General features: G+C 33.0%; 1 protein-coding gene across 7 annotated transcripts in view; it reads right to left on the reverse strand.

Moving 5' to 3' along the window:
* CADM2 (cell adhesion molecule 2) overlaps nucleotides 1-16,326 on the reverse strand; it is a gene marked incomplete at both ends in the record, with an annotated part of 1,071,386 nt that overhangs the window by 918,074 nt on the left and 136,986 nt on the right. The window lies entirely within an intron of this gene.

A 16,326-nucleotide genomic window follows, 5' to 3' on the forward strand; every position in this document is an offset into this window, starting at 1 on the left:
AGTCCATTCTCTAGTAGGTCTGCATCTTTATTCCTGTCTTTCCCCTAGGTTCTTCATGATCTTTATTATTTTTTTTTTTTTAGATTCCACATATATGTGTTAGTATACAGTATTTGTTTTTCTCGTTCTGACTTACTTCACTCTGTATGACAGTCTCTAGGTCCATCCCCTCACTACAAATAACTCAGTTTTGTTCCTTTTTATGGCTGAGTAATATTCCATTGTATATATGTGCCACATCTTCTTTATCCATTCATCTGTCCATGGACACTTAGTTTGCTTCCATGTCCTGTCTACTATAAATAGAGCTGCAATGACTATTTTGGTACATGACTCTTTTTGAATTATGGTTTTCTCAGGGTATATGCCCAGTAATGGGATTGCTGGGTCGTATGCTAGTTCTATTTTTAGTTTTAATTGGCTGTATCAATTTACGTTCCCACCAACAATGCAAGAGGGTTCCCTCCAGCATTTATTGTTTGTAGATTTTTTGATGATGGCCATTCTTACCGGTGTGAGATGATATCTCATTGTAGTTTTGATTTGCATTGCTCTAATGATTAATGATGTTGAGCATTCTTTCATGTGTTTGTTGGCAATCTGTATATCTTCTTTGGAGAAATGTCTATTTAGGTCTTCTGCCCATTTTTGGATTAGGTTGTTTTTTTAATATTGAGCTGCATGAGCTGCTTGTAAATTTTGGAGATTAATCCTTTGTCAGTTGCTTCATTTGCAAATATTTCCTCCCAGTCTGAGGGTTGCCTTTTCATCTTGTTTATGGTTTCCTTTGCTGTGTAAAAGCTTTTAAATTTCATTAGGTCCCATTTGTTTATTTTTATTTCCATTTTTCTAGGCGGTGTGTCAAAAAGGATCCTGCTGTGATTTATGTCATAGAGTGTTCTGCCTATGTTTTCCTCTAAGAGTTTGATGGTGTCTGGCCTTACATTTACGTCTTTAATCCACTTTGAGTTTATTTTTGTGTATGCTGTTAGGGTGTGTTCTAATTTCCTTCTTTTACATGTTGCTGTCCAGTTTCCCCAGTACCACTTGTTGAAGAGGCTGTCTTTTCTCTACTGTATATTCTTGCCTCCTTTATCAAAGATAAGGTGACCTTATGTGCGTGGGTTTATCTCTGGGCTTTCTATCCTGTTCCATTGATGTAAGTTTCTGTTTCTGTGCCAGTACCATACTGTCTTGATTACTGTAGTTTTGTAGTATAGTCTGAAGTCTGGGAGCCTGATTCCTCCAGCTCCGTTTTTCTTTCTCAAGATTGCTTTGGCTATTCAGGGTCTTTTGTGTTTCCATACAAATTGTATATTGTTTTGTTTTAGTTTTGTGAAAAATGTCAGTCGTAATTTGATAGGGATTGAATTGAATCTGTAGATTGCTTTGGGTAGTAGAGTCATTTTCACAATGTTGATTGATTCCAATCCCAAAACATGGTATATCTCTCCATCTATTTGTATCATCTTTAATTTCTTTCATCAATGTCATAATTTTCTGCATACATGTCTTTTGTCTCCTTAGGTAGGTTTATTCCTAGATATTTTATTCTTTATGTCACAATGGTAAATAGGAGTGTTTTCTTAATTTCACTTTCAGATTTTTCATCATTAGTGTATAGGAATGCAAGAGATTTCTGTTCCCATATGTTTTTAAAGTTTGTTTAATAGTCTTTCTCCCTTCATTTCTTTAATAAAATACATTGGGAATCACCATTTGAGCAAACCTTTTCTTAATAAGTATATCAACTCAAACAACTTTTCTTTTTCATGAGAATAACATGCTTTTCATCATATTTGTGCAAAAAGAGCATCAACTTTTCATGTAAAAATACCAAAAGTGAGAGACAGTAGTGTTACTCATGAAAAATGTCATATAAATACTAAACTTAAAGCATATTGAGTCATGTGTAGATAATTACAAAGATATGTACATGGATATACAATACACATCTGAGTGTATATACATATCTTTTAAATACCATATAAGTTCCTATCAGAAATAAAACAGCACAAGAAATTATACCCATCTATTTGTGCCATTTCCATTACTATATAGGTTATTATCAATCACTTGGAATTACAAATGCTCCCTATTAGATGAAAATTAATAACTGAATCGTGTAACTATAGAAAATTATTTTATATAAATAGATACATGCATATTATATATATACATATATATTTGGTTTTTAAACTTATAAGTAGGTATTCTTAAAATAGGTAGTTGATGACAATCATGAAACAGTAAGTTAATCCAGCATATTTATTTAGGGATCACCAGAAATTTTTTGAGAAATTTTATATTGAGAATTTTTTAAATTGAAACTAAAGTTTTATCTATCAAAGTTCAGTTAGCACTCATTAGAGGACATATCTAATATCACCTTCAGTCTTGTTTTAAATTTGCTATTTTGATATAATTTCAAACATTTTAATAGAGGACTCTATAAATATATATTCATAGGAGGCTATGAAAAAGTATATGGTTGGTTAACAATAATATGACACTTCAAATTTAAATGCTATTATAATTAATATGTTTCTTCTTATTTATGATGAGAATATAAGCCTCTCCTTTTAACTCCATGTGAAGGATCACACACTTTTAAGTATGTATTGGCTTATACTATGAGATTTAGTTCATGATACACATCAAGTTACTGCAACTAAGGGACAGATTTTAACTAAGTATCTCACATATTTCCCTTGATTATCTTATTTACATTATGCTTCCAGAGAAACATTTAGATACAGGCAAAGAATTAAAACACTGGAAGTAAAATCTTGTGCCATTTTAGGTTGTTGGACTTTGAGCAAACATCCTTTCTTTACACCTCCTCCTCCTTCCTCTGTATGTTGCCGGAACATCCTCTTATAGATGCCAGGTGCCTTCTCATTGGAGGCAAATGAATTATGTTGTCTATACAGAACATGCATGTTTGATATTCTGTTAGGGGTTTTTTTCCTAACCCTGAAGGACAAAAGAAGTACATATTTATATGCTCTGTTCTATGCCACCAGAGTTCCTGCTGAATGTCTGTGCTTATGACCACTTGAAAGTAATGGTGAAATATGAAATGTTTAAGAGGAGAATAGTCTTCATCAGAAACCAACTGTTTCAAGCACTGATTTCCCCTCAACTTTTTAAAAAATGTTCTTTCTCATAAAGTCCAAAATGCTTACCAGGATAAAAAATGAATAATTGTTGTAATAGTTTTTATGAATGGATGAGGAAAAAAAGCCTACATCTAGGCTTCTGATCACTATATTGTATGTTTGCTATTAGCTATGAAGCTTTGGTTATGGTAGCTATAGTCAATACTGAGTTTTCTGTGAAGTTTCTCTTCTTTAAGGTATTTGCTTTTTTATTATATAATCTAATCATATCTATGAAAACAAAGTTAACGTTGCACAGATCTATATTTTTCTAGCTTTAGTATCTAAATATTATAGCCTCAATACTGAACTTCATTGCATATTGTATGGGGTCAGATAAACTCAAAATTTCAGGTAAGAGGGCTGAGGTATGAAAATAAAAACTTTGCCAAAATAAAAGTAGCTGTGTGCACAAGAAGGAAATCATGGTAAATATTAATAACCAGCATTTATCAAACTGTTATAAAATTAGTAATTTGTAGCTTTCTGTAGAATTCTGCCATCATATTAGAATTCTTTTAAAGCTAGATATCTTGGGGCTTCCCTGGTGGTGTAGTGGTTGAGAGTCTGCCTGTAGATGCAGGGGACATGGGTTCATGCCCCGGTCTGGGAAGACCCCACATGCCACGGAGGTGCTAAGCCCATGAGCCATGGCCGCTGAGCCTGCGTGTCCGGAGCCTGTGCTCCGCAACGGGAGAGGCCACAAGAGTGAGAGGCCCGCGTAACGCAAAAAAAAAAAAAAAAAAAAAAAAAAGCTAGATATTTTCTTTCTAGAAAGTAAGGAGAAAATAAATTACAGTAAATAAATCAAACCCTTAGTTCCAAATTCAGTATATAAGAGTTAGAAGGCATTTTGTTTTCATGTAATCCGTGTAATAGACTTTGAAACTAAGGTTCCAAAAGGTGAAGTGATTTATGCAAGGTTACACAATTTGGTAAGTGGTAGATTAAAGAAAGAGAGTTAAGTAAGATTCCTTGGACTATTATGGTGTATTTTCTCCTTACTATTATCCTCTGTATGTATTTTATAGCTTTTGGTTTAGGGCAAGATTCTAGAAATAAACAGGACTTTTGTTCCCTTGAAGGTGTTATCCAGTATGGAAGAATAAAGAATCCAGGAATTCAATAATTCGAATCTAACAAACAATAGGTTGTGCTTCCTCTCCTTCCTAACCTAGCGTGTCCTTTGGATGCTTCTATTATGCAAAGACTAATGCCAACCACAATGGTGCAGGGAAATGTCACACTGTGCCTAGAAACCAATCTAATTTCTTCTGGTGTAAAGTCATTCTCTAATTATTTACAGCTCCCTTTTCCCCAATTTATGTTTAAGAAAGAGTTTATTTTAGGTTCCTAGGGTATAAGTTAGATCCTACTAAATTGGAAATTTTGTGAATGAGGCCCAGAAATAAGCACTTTAAACAAGCATACTAGACGATTTTCATGGAAGATAAAAGTTGACAATGATAAACTTAGGGGTTGTTATGGATGCTAAGGAAAGAGGCAACATGAATGAAAGGATGAAAGAAAAAAATATTCAATTTTAAGATTAGCCTACTCACTGGTATATAAATTTGACAGAACAGATAATGAAGGGATCACAGTGAGTGGGGGAAAATCATTATTATGAGAGAAAACTTGCCAGTTGCTGCTGTACATAATAACAAAGACATACATAACAAAACCCCTTTAAAATCCAGGTGGGACTCCAAACAATGATACTCGCATATTGTCAGCATTTTCAAAATCTTTCCTATTACTCCAAATATAAAAGGTAAAACCAATAACAACAACAAAAATGATGGCAGTCCAAATTCTCTGGAGATTAAAGAGAAAACAACAGAGTAAACTGAAATGAATATGAAGAAGACATTATCTAGTAGAAGTCATGTATCAGTAAATGTTATACATTGCAATAGAGTGAAGTACAGGGAAGAATATAGTCACTGAAATGATTAGAGATGTACATCTACTACATTCCCTGGGCTGGGAATAGTTCACATCTTTATTTCACAAAAATATTATGCTGTTCTTAGCATAAAACCTATACAAAATTATTTTCCAAAAACAAAAACTAAGCCAAAATTTAATTCACTGCACTAACGCTTTAATAGATATACTGACATTCTTACATGTTAAATATAAATTAACATCGAGTCTAAATTTATAAACCAAATACTTATTTACCTGATGTCCTAGAATGAACATCTAGAAAGGTTTATTAAGAATCTCTCTTCCTGTAGAACAAATCTAATTAGACAGACATCAAACAATCCACATTGATCTCTCCCCTCTTGGATCTATCACACCAATAGCAGCATAGAGTTTACTATTTAATCTCTAATTAAAATCATGCAGACTTGGTACCTGAGGAATCTTTAGAGAGTACCTACCCAATCACCCAATGTATCACAACTGGAGACAGTAAGGTTGAAACTATAAATGACTCTTGTGGATTCTGTAACTGGGCCTGTAATTTAAGGTTTACCCTGTGTCCACAAGATGTACTCAAGAAACTCAAGTGCTGTGTAGTATGGCAAAAGGAATTTGGACCCAAACAAACATGCTTAATGGTTGAATAATTTTGGAAAACTGAATTAAACAAATTTAATCAATTTTATTTAGCAGGAATTTTCAAACAAATTTGTTGGGCCAAAGAAGCTTTAAGTTAATAGATATATATTAATAGGTATGTGGGAAAATTATGCTATTTTGAGTTTGTCTTTTCTAGTTACAACATAAGCATCTTTTAAGGGAGGACTATGCATTCCCCATAAAACCTGGTAAAGTGCATCTTAAATATTTGTTTAAGGTTCATTTATCTATTATTAAGCATGTAACCCATGATACAAATGAACCAGAGGTACAGGTGTTTAAAAAGTAAAGAATAAGAAAATGTCACACAGTTTCTTTGTGAGCCTACCAGACAAATAATACGACCCATCCAAGTTAACCCAGGAATGTGACTATCTAATTCCAAATATTTGGACAACACCATAAGATACATACTTGAAGAAAGGTCCTGCTTAAGGCCATTTTCCCTCAATATCCTGGAGCTCCAACAATGTGCTTTTGGAAAGATTGCAGGGGCTAAATTTTGATATTCTATGCACATCTCTAGACTTTGACAAGAACACAGAGGAGTAAAATTACAGCTTTCCTGTCAATTTACAAATAAAATATTTTAAACAATTATTTTGAAAATCACATGTAGTTTATAAAGATATCAATACTAATCCATTGAGTATGTTTCCATATTCTATAAGTTATCCACTGAGAAAGAATAAAATATTTGAACCAAATTCAGAAGAAATGAATGTCAAGATGTTGTTATCTACCAAGTCCGGAATTCAGACAAATGGCCCTTTAAGTATCTGGCACTTATTAACGCCTAATTTATGTTGGAAATTAATCTACTTTTAAAAACATTATCCTATGAGTACTGGCACCTCAATTTTTTCTTAACAGCAAACAAGTAGCTATTATACATTCAGGAAAACACACTTGATAAAGAAGTTAATGTGGCATTGTCACCTTGTAGCACTAGGGACAGCCTTATCATTTAAATATATCTTTGAGCAAAAGCATAAAGTTCTGAAAGTCAAACTATAATTCCCTGGAAGAAAAGTCAGTGATTGCGCATAAAATATGAGTTTAATAATAAAATTCTTTATCAATATTTGTTGAAATATTTGTCTTTGCTTTAAAGTTTCCCAGCTGACATGGAAAGTTACCACAATTTTAAAGAAAATTCATTGAAACTGTTGAGCCATATTAGAAAGAAAATATCTTTAAAATGTTTTATTTTCATTTTTCTTTTGTTATTTTACATTTTCTTAACAATAAACCACAGCAATGTTGATCTCTACCACTCTTCACTCCTGCTTTGTATACGGAGCTATGTACTTACACATATGTATATAAATGAATATACATTTATAAAATGGTTGGCCATCAGAAAGTCAATAACTAATTGCCTTGGCAGAACAGCATTACTAGGTGAATACAGGCCTTCCTTAACTCACTGTGTTGAACTCATTAAAAACTACTCCTTAGGTGATTATTATTGCATAGGTATAGGTATAATGATATTATATAGGTATAATGACTGGATAAGTCCCTAGAAGAAGCTTATTTATAAATGATTTCGAAATACATATATATATTTCCTATCCAAATTGGGAGAAAAAAATACAAATATACTCCAGTCTTCTCAATTTCCTACATTGTATCGGCTAAGCTGAGAAGTGTGAGTAAATGTAGGCCTCTGTTTTAACAAACTTGGCAGACATCAAATTTGCTTTTTTTATATTTTAATTTCATTTTAAATGGAAACCTATTACACCAGTGTACAAATGGGGATATCACTTCCAGATTCATCTCAGGAACTGCCCTAGAAGCACTTCTCATCCCACCTAGCTTTGCTAATTACCTTACCTTCAATCTTTTACCTGTCAGCCCTCCTGCAGGAAAGAACTCATTTATTTCCATCCTCCCCCAATCATCATCTCCTTTCCCAGCGCACTCATCCTCCCCAAGGAAAGTCGACTAACCACATTTTGAAAAACCTGTCAAAATTTTAAAATAATAACACTTTCACTCTCAGAGTATAGTGGATTAGTGTAGATATTTGACATGCAGGGTTTTTTTATTTAAAAGCACTTGTAATGATCATAACAGCAATAGTTTTGGACTAGTGTTTGGAAACATTTTATGTAAACAAGTTTCTTCTAAATTTGATTCTTTGATTTTCCTTTTATAAATAACTTACAAACTCCACATAACTTCTTTCTAGTCCCTTTTGTTTGCTAATGTTATGTTTAATAGATGAAATTTATAATGGAATTGCCATAAAACTTAACAGTTCGTGTGAAGATATATTTGCTTGTATGGTTGTGCCTTAACCTAAGCATCTTATTATCATAAAAGGATAAAATCCTGTTCCGTGTGTCAGCACCAGGGAAGTTGATGGTTACTGTGGTAGAAATATAGTGCTATGATTTATACAGTAGGAATGCTGGGCCTTTGAAATTTGTCTGGGAACATCCAGGAATGCAACAAATTTTAAATTGAGAGAGTAAGTAGATGTTAAGCGAAGAAGAGAGAAGAATGCTCCAGAAAGAAGGGAAATTTTGTGCAAAGTCCTGTTGTAACAAAAGACATGTACTTCACATAAAACAGAAATAAATAAATAAATAAAGCCTGAAAGAAGTGTAGATTCCAAGGTGGAGAGTTACAAATGTAAATTTGAAGCAGTAAGGAGACATCAGAATATGCATAATGTTGTAAAATCTAGATTAATTTTAAAGGCAAAAGGAAACAATTAGAGAATTTCCAACAGTGGAATGACATGATAAATACTATAGCTATCTGTATTGATAGAATGAATTTTAAGTGATGGTTGTGGAAGAGAAAGGATTTGGAATCAACGTGATCAAACTGTTGGAATAATCTGTGCAAGGGTGAGCGGTTCACACTCAGAAAAAAAAGAAGCTGAGTCACAAGATTAAAATGCCAAATTAATAGGGCTAAGCTGATATGCAATATTAACGTTCTGTCCATAATCACCTGGATATCTAAAGCAATAATTCATACATTCATTCATCCATGTCTACAGGACATCTGCCAAATGATCAATGTCATGGATCAGTAGCAATACAAGATGCTGAAGATGTGGTAGTGAACATTATACATATATGAAATTTCAAAATGTAGAAATTAGAAGAGGAGACAGACTTTTTTAGAAAGTAAAATTTACAAACTGTGATGAATGCTACAACAGAAATTAATTTTAATTAAGACCATTATATCTTTTATAAAGTTGTTTGTTTAAGAATCAATGCGCTGTATTGGAGAAAAGTTTTGGGAGTGTGAAAATGTACACACAGAGTCCGAGTAAAAGTAGCAAGAAGGTGTTTAGGTGTCAATAAACAGAACAGTGGCAGGAGAGATAGAAAAAAGAAGACAGATTCAAGATATATTTAAAAGGTAAGAGCAAAAAGAATTAAAAATACTTTGGATGCAAAAAAAGAGAGAAAAATTAAAGAATCATGCCTAGGACTTTGACCTGGAAATGAGACCAAGACATTTATTGATATGGAGTAAGTTTTTAAAAATATACTTGAAGTTTGAACCATTGTTGAGCTTTGGACATGGCAACATTGTGAGACGTACAACAGTGGAGCTAAACTTCGTAGTTGAGCTAGTTTGATCTAGAAACCTAGATGATTCATTTATTTCAGACAGTTATTAGCCATCAGATCAATCACAAAACAATTACGAAAAGGCAAACATTTTGTCTACAGAAATGTCAGCAATTTTAGTTGCCTTTTCTCTAATTCATAAAATATCTACATATTCCAATTATATAAAAATGAAAAGATCAAAGCAACAATTCATCAAAAAATAGAAATAAGTATTCAAAGTAGTTAAAACCATGACAAGAGTAAAAGAGGGCTTCCCTGGTGGTGCAGTGGTTGAGAGTCCGCCTGCCGATGCAAGGGACACCGGTTCGTGTCCTGGTCCAGGAAGATCCCACATGCCGGGGATCGGCTGGGCCCGTGAGCCATGGCCACTGAGCCTGCACGTCCGAAGCCTGTGCTCCGCAACGGGAGAGGCCACAACAGTGAGAGGCCCGCATACCACACAAAAAAAATAAATAAATAAAAAATAAAAGAAATAATGTAGCAGAGGACCATTCTCTAGGTTTCACTTTTCTAGAATTGACTCAGGGGTTTTGTTGTCATAATATAATATTAAGGAGAAGAATCTGTAAAATAATTTTCTATATTGCATTAATAAATAGATGTCTCTAAAATAAATTATTACCCCTTTGGCTACAATTTGTGCTTTACATCCAATAACTTATATAAGTCGGCTATTCTTCTTACACAGAAGAGGTCACAAAACCTGCTTACTAAAAATACATTGAGAAGAAATGTTACACTTGTCATAGCTTTCATACAAGAAGCCATGTAAGCTTAAGAATGAGTTTCTGCTATTTTTTTATGCCTTTCCACCCCCCAGATATTGCCACAATACAAAATTTTTTTTAACCGCAGGGTGCATCGTTTGCATTATTTGGGGTAGTTACTTTATGAATCTACAAACAAAAGAGCAAAAGGGATTCTATTTAATAAATATTAAACATAATTTAAACAAAAAACATATTTCAAATGTTTAAGTGGTAAATTTAATTAAAATCAGACGAGATTTTGAAAATCTGGTCACATATACAACCATTTACTCGAATACCATAAGCTCTCTAGGATGAAGAGACACATCGTTTTTTGAATTGATGTTTAAAGATTGTTCCCCATACTCATTATGAAACTTGGTGGCTGAAGCAAAAAATATAATCAGATATTTTCATGTAAAAGATTTAGAAATGCATTATAATGTTATTTCCAAGATAAATTGATATGTGACATTTTGTATTGTTCAGATATTCCTGGAACAATTTTTTAAAGAATTTTCAGCAAATATTTCTCTATTTAAATCACTGAAACTTTACAGATATATAGAAAACTTAGTTCAGCAGAATTTATGATAAATATATTATAATACATAAATACAAAAGCAATTTAACATTTATATTTTAAAACAGTTTGGAATTTGAAGTTATATTTTACTTTCAATACATGCAGACTATTGAGAACTATGTTTATCGTCATGATAGCTCTCAATATTTGAAATATCTGAAATGTTTTCTGCATGATAATTCTTACCCATAACGAGTTATTATTATGCTCCTGTTTTGTATATAACATATAGTCCCAAACTACAGATGTTTGCTATAAAGCTACAGGATTTCTTCACAAATTATGTATAACTAGATTAGTTAGCTGTCATTGAAGATCTTTCCAGATTTGCACTTGAAGGATTTCTGCCCTCAGATATTCCTGGTGAGTTTGAAAAGTCATTGAAGTTTTGACCGTTTCTCATGCCCCTGTGATTCCCCAAAAACGAGTTCTATTTTTCATTCATTGATGCTTTTAGACTAATGATTTAAAACAGTGTGTATAGGAACAATCTATAGATTTAACAGAGATGCTGTTTGATCAGGTCAGTTTTGTATCCATGCACTCTGCATTTTAACAAGTACCCCAGGTTAATTTACTCCTGGGTGATCCTCATTCACACTTTAGAAATACTGCCCCACCATGCTATGCGTATGGAACAATGAAAAGAGTGCTCTTTGGTTGGTGAGCATAGAATTTACTAGAGTTGAAGGCAGATATTGGAGAAATCAAATATGCTAATAGGCTAACAAAAATTGTTTTGTATCTTTCTGTTTTTTATTATTAGTGAATAGAAAAGTCCACTGTTAATTTATGACACTAATATTCCCTAGTAAAGCAAAAACAAGGACAAACCAAAATAAAAACTAAGAAACATTTCCATAAGAATTCACTTCTGTAAATGATCACTGTTCATTTCAAAACTTAAATGGAATTATCATATCTAATATTGCATAAGTACCAGATTGAGAAATGAATTTGAAAAGTGTAATATATATAGGCATCTTACAATTAGCTCACATAAAGTGAACATATACATTGTGACTATTTTTAATATTCACATAATTTGTCATAATAAAAGAGTAATTTTCAAATCAATTCAGAAAAAATTTACATAAACTCATATACCTAAAATATGAGAGCTGTTTTGTATATAAACCTACTAGATATAAGCTCCTCTCATGTTCAATTTAAATATCAAACTAATATATGCCTGGAAATAAATTTGGGGTTAAACTAAAAGAAGGCTAAAATGTTAGCATTTAGCAATGCTGAACCAGTTCACAGGACTAAAGTGCACTGATAAACAACAGTTACACAGAAATCCAGAGAAACTTCCTGTTTCAGCCAATAGAGATGTGGAAGGAAAGAGAAATTCAATTTGCTTGGCACATCAACATTTCAATGTGGAAAAAGGAACATTTTTCAGTATATGAAGATAAACATAGTACAAATAGAAAAGAACTGTGGGTGAGAACAACTCATGCTGTCCTATTTTACTCTGTTTTCTTTAGGGGATTAAAATTTCAAACCCCAAGCTTGTTTTCAGTACGGACAGTCTGGAGGCCTAAAAGTAAATAAATGTACCCTAATTAAGACAAAAAATGTTCTAGTTAAATGGTAGAAATACTATTGTTCATTCCTCAGACCTGAAATATTATTTTCTAGTACTCAAAATAGAAACCCCTCTGACCAGGTTTAATCCTCTGATATAAATTTAATTATAACTTATTGAAAATCATTTATGTGAGTCAAAAGTTCAGTTGATAATGAACTTTTGGACTAACTGCTGAACTTGGACACAATTTGGTGGAAAACAGGCACTGAGGAAAGAATTTAAATGACTTGGATGTGAGGAATGAAGCACTGTATCAAGTTCTTAAATGCTCAAATTACTTCACTGTAGTCCTTTTGCAAAATATTCAAGACAGAAGAATGTGACAGTTTTCTAGGGAATCAAGACTGGAGGAGATAATTTAATGCCAAAATTTACTAAAACATATTCTTTAAAATTAAAAAATTCATGCTTAGAGAATTAACCACATTTTTAAAGTCCAAAATTCTGCCTCATCATCAGATTTCTTCAACAACCTCCATGAGGTCAATAGATCAGATTAGGCAGAGGATTGTTTAACTATGGCTCAGTAAAGTTTCATTAATAATAATTAAAAATAATTATGCAGAAAATAATTTAAGACTGATGTTTCAGATAGTCTAGAGCTCTATGTTATAAATCATCATTTGAAGTCAACAAATTCTCAGCTATTGACGTTTCCTCAGTTGTCTTATACATCTCCCATGCTTACAAAATACATTTGATAATGATTGCTCTAGGATAAAATGCTATGGAAGCACACATTTAATGCCAGTTGAGAGTACCAATTAAAAACTTCCTAATCATGAAATTTTCAATAGAGAGAATAATCATCTGTCATCACTTATTAAACAAAGAGATGTCGTATAATGCAGCCCTATCTTTCTTTATGAAGGAGATTTTTATATCAAATCAGTATGTGTTAGTTTTGATTAATACTACATGCTTGCTATGCCATCATAAGGTTATTCAATTCTGACTATGTGAGCCTTAGCTATATTCTTGAAATCCTTTTTTCCTCTTTCTGTTTATTTGGTCCAAATAAAGACATGTATGCAGTTGTTTTCAGGAACGTATTAATTAGGATCAGTTATTTTGCTCTTACTCTTCTGACTCTGAGGGTATCACCATATCCGCCAATGCAAATAAATGATGGTTTCAGACAAACTTCATTAGTGGTATCATAAAAAGTAGTTTTTTAGACTCTTGCAAGCTTTGCATGCTTTTTTAATTTTGCTAGTGATAAATACTATGTTTAACAGATTATCACACCAAAATGCAGTTGGTGTTTACCCACAGTTTTAAAATTTGTACAGTTGATACTCTAAAGGATTTTACAATTAAAGATTTACAAAGGTTTTCATTTGTAGATACTTGTGCCCCAGCTGGTTTTAAGACTTGAGCCATCACATTCCATGTGAGGAAAGTGGCAGGAAGAGATATGAATTCAGTAATTGATCCAGCAAGCAGAATTAATCAATTGAAAAAGTATATAAAATTTATAGACAGAGCTGTCAGAATGGAATAGTAGGTAGTAATACCTTCACTCAGGAGTAGACAACAAATTATCTGTCCAACCTATTTGGTCCTCAGGCTTCTGATTCATTATGGAACAATCATCATTTAATAAACAAATATTTACAGAACACCATGATGTGCAGTGAAGTTGTAAAAGGAATGAGACCCAGTCTCTGCAGTCAAACAGGCATTAACAGTAAATACAATAAGTGCTATTGCAAAAATATGTAGAAAATGATAAGAAAACTTTGAAAACATTAAACAGCCTAGCTGCTATTTCTGTTTTGGCTTCCCTATAGAATATATAAGAATGTATGAGGAGGTGATATTAGGCAGAGACTTAGAATTTTTCCCAACTCAGTATGAACATGTGTGCACTCAACAAATGGTCACAAAAATATGTAAAACTTCTCAATTACCAAGAGAGAAATAAAAATTATTTATCTTGAAAAAAAAAAAGAACTATCTCGAATTAAATGGCTATACCAGAGTAATGTCTCCAAAACAAAGACTACTTTATAATATTTGCTTTATTTATCAAAAGAATTCTTTGTGATAAAAATCTAAAATGAACTAATTGGGGTAAAAAGAATCTACCATTCCCAACTCTATAATCTCTGTGTACTGGTGATCCTAGAATATTAATAATTAATATTTATAAACCTCATTCAATTCTTTCTTGTTTGAAGTGAAATAATTATATTTGCTTATGACGATATAAATAGAATAACTTTTGGTATAAGTAAGACAGTTACATAAGATTTGTTTACATGAGACCAAACATATCCAGATGGAAATAGGAAAAACTATAATTAATCAGAAATTTTTCTTATCCTATTCCAACTCTGTAACTATCTAGAAACATGTGGAAGTCTGGCATCATGTAGTTAAGCCCTTGAGACAGTCAGTAAACTACTCACTGACCTTTCTGTTAACTGAGATTCATGGACGCAAGGATCATCTTTTATATCTTACAAAAAGGATTACCTTTTTCTGCTGTCATCAGAAGTTTTTGACCTTTCTGTTTCTTGCCTCAAGAAACTGATCTAGAATTCCAATTTTATTGTAATATTTTCATGTACAAGCCACAAAACTTGTTTTTTTTTTTTTTTTTTTTTATTTAACTGAAGCATCATCCCTCTACTGGTTTGCAACATTTTGCACTTTTGTGATTCTGAGAAAACTGGACACAAACATTTAGTGTCCTCTAATGCAACCTAAAATTTGCTATAAAGGCAGATACCCACACCAGATTAAAAGTGTTAATAAAGATCTGACTTTAGATGAAATGCAGAATAAATATATTTTTAATAAAGCTTTTCCTTTTATGTTTCAATATTTCATTAGGGGAAATGAATACATATTTTATTTAAAAGTAAATATTATTTAATGGACTGCACTAGACAGCAAATGCCTACTGCTCTTTTCTGGAGAGACTTGGGTGGAAGGGATGGGGGATGGGAGATCCTTGGAATTCATTCTGTGAGCACTTCTTTTGACTTTCTTTTGGACTTCTCACCAGAGTTCGTATTGAAAGATAGAATATCTTTGGCTTCCTGGAGAAAATAATATACATTAAAAAAATTAACTTTTTATTTTTTTCTCTATGAGCTACTTCTGGAATAGAAAGCCCACTCTTTTTTTTTTTTTTTTTCTTTTTCCTTTTGCGGCACGCGGGCCTCTCACTGTTGTGGCCTCTCCTGTTGCAGAGCACAGGCTCCAGACACGCAGGCTCAGCGGCCATGTCTCACAGGCCCAGCCACTCCTGGGCATGTGGGATCTTCCCGAACCGGGGCACGAACCTGTGTCCCCTGCAACGGCAGGTGGACTCTCAACCACTGCGCCACCAGGGGAGCCCTAGAAGGCCCATTCTTGAGAATTTTTAATAGAAACATATAGTATCCCATCTTAAGATTTTTCTTATTTGGTACTGTGCTGGAATTTTTCCTCATTAATTTAAAAGTTTCATTAAAATTTAGTAAAAGACATCAGAGCCCTCTTTTTAAGTGTTCTGTGTGGAAAAAAAAAGAAAGGTTTTACTCTTGGACTTCCTTGTGATTTATCAAAAAATAAAATCCAAGTCTAGACTGTCCCCATAATGATGGCGTACAATTTTTAATCCTTCCTTCCAACCACCATGCCCACCTTGATATTCTACCCATGAACAATTGTACTTTGAATCTTCCCAAGGTGTCTGTGATGTGCTACTCAAAGGCAGACTGAAAAAAAAAATTATAGAAGAAATAACTGGCATGAGGTTGTTTGGGGAGTTAATTGCTGATGCATTGAATATGCACGGGGGTCCACTTTGATACCTATGGCACCTACTCTATCAGTTTGTTTTAAGACTACAACACATAGATATGAAGAGAGTTCTGGAGAATACAAAGAAGGATGAAACAGTTAATGGAAAAAAAGAAAGATTTATAAAGAAAAAAGTTATTGAGAAATGATATGCGGCACAGGAGTATGTCTCCTCTACTAGTAGTAATTATTCCCTAAAATGTTTCTGAAAATCTTGAGAATAGACCAA

This window comes from Hyperoodon ampullatus (genome assembly GCF_949752795.1).
Source record: "Hyperoodon ampullatus genome assembly, chromosome: 5".
NCBI lineage: Eukaryota > Metazoa > Chordata > Mammalia > Artiodactyla > Ziphiidae > Hyperoodon > Hyperoodon ampullatus.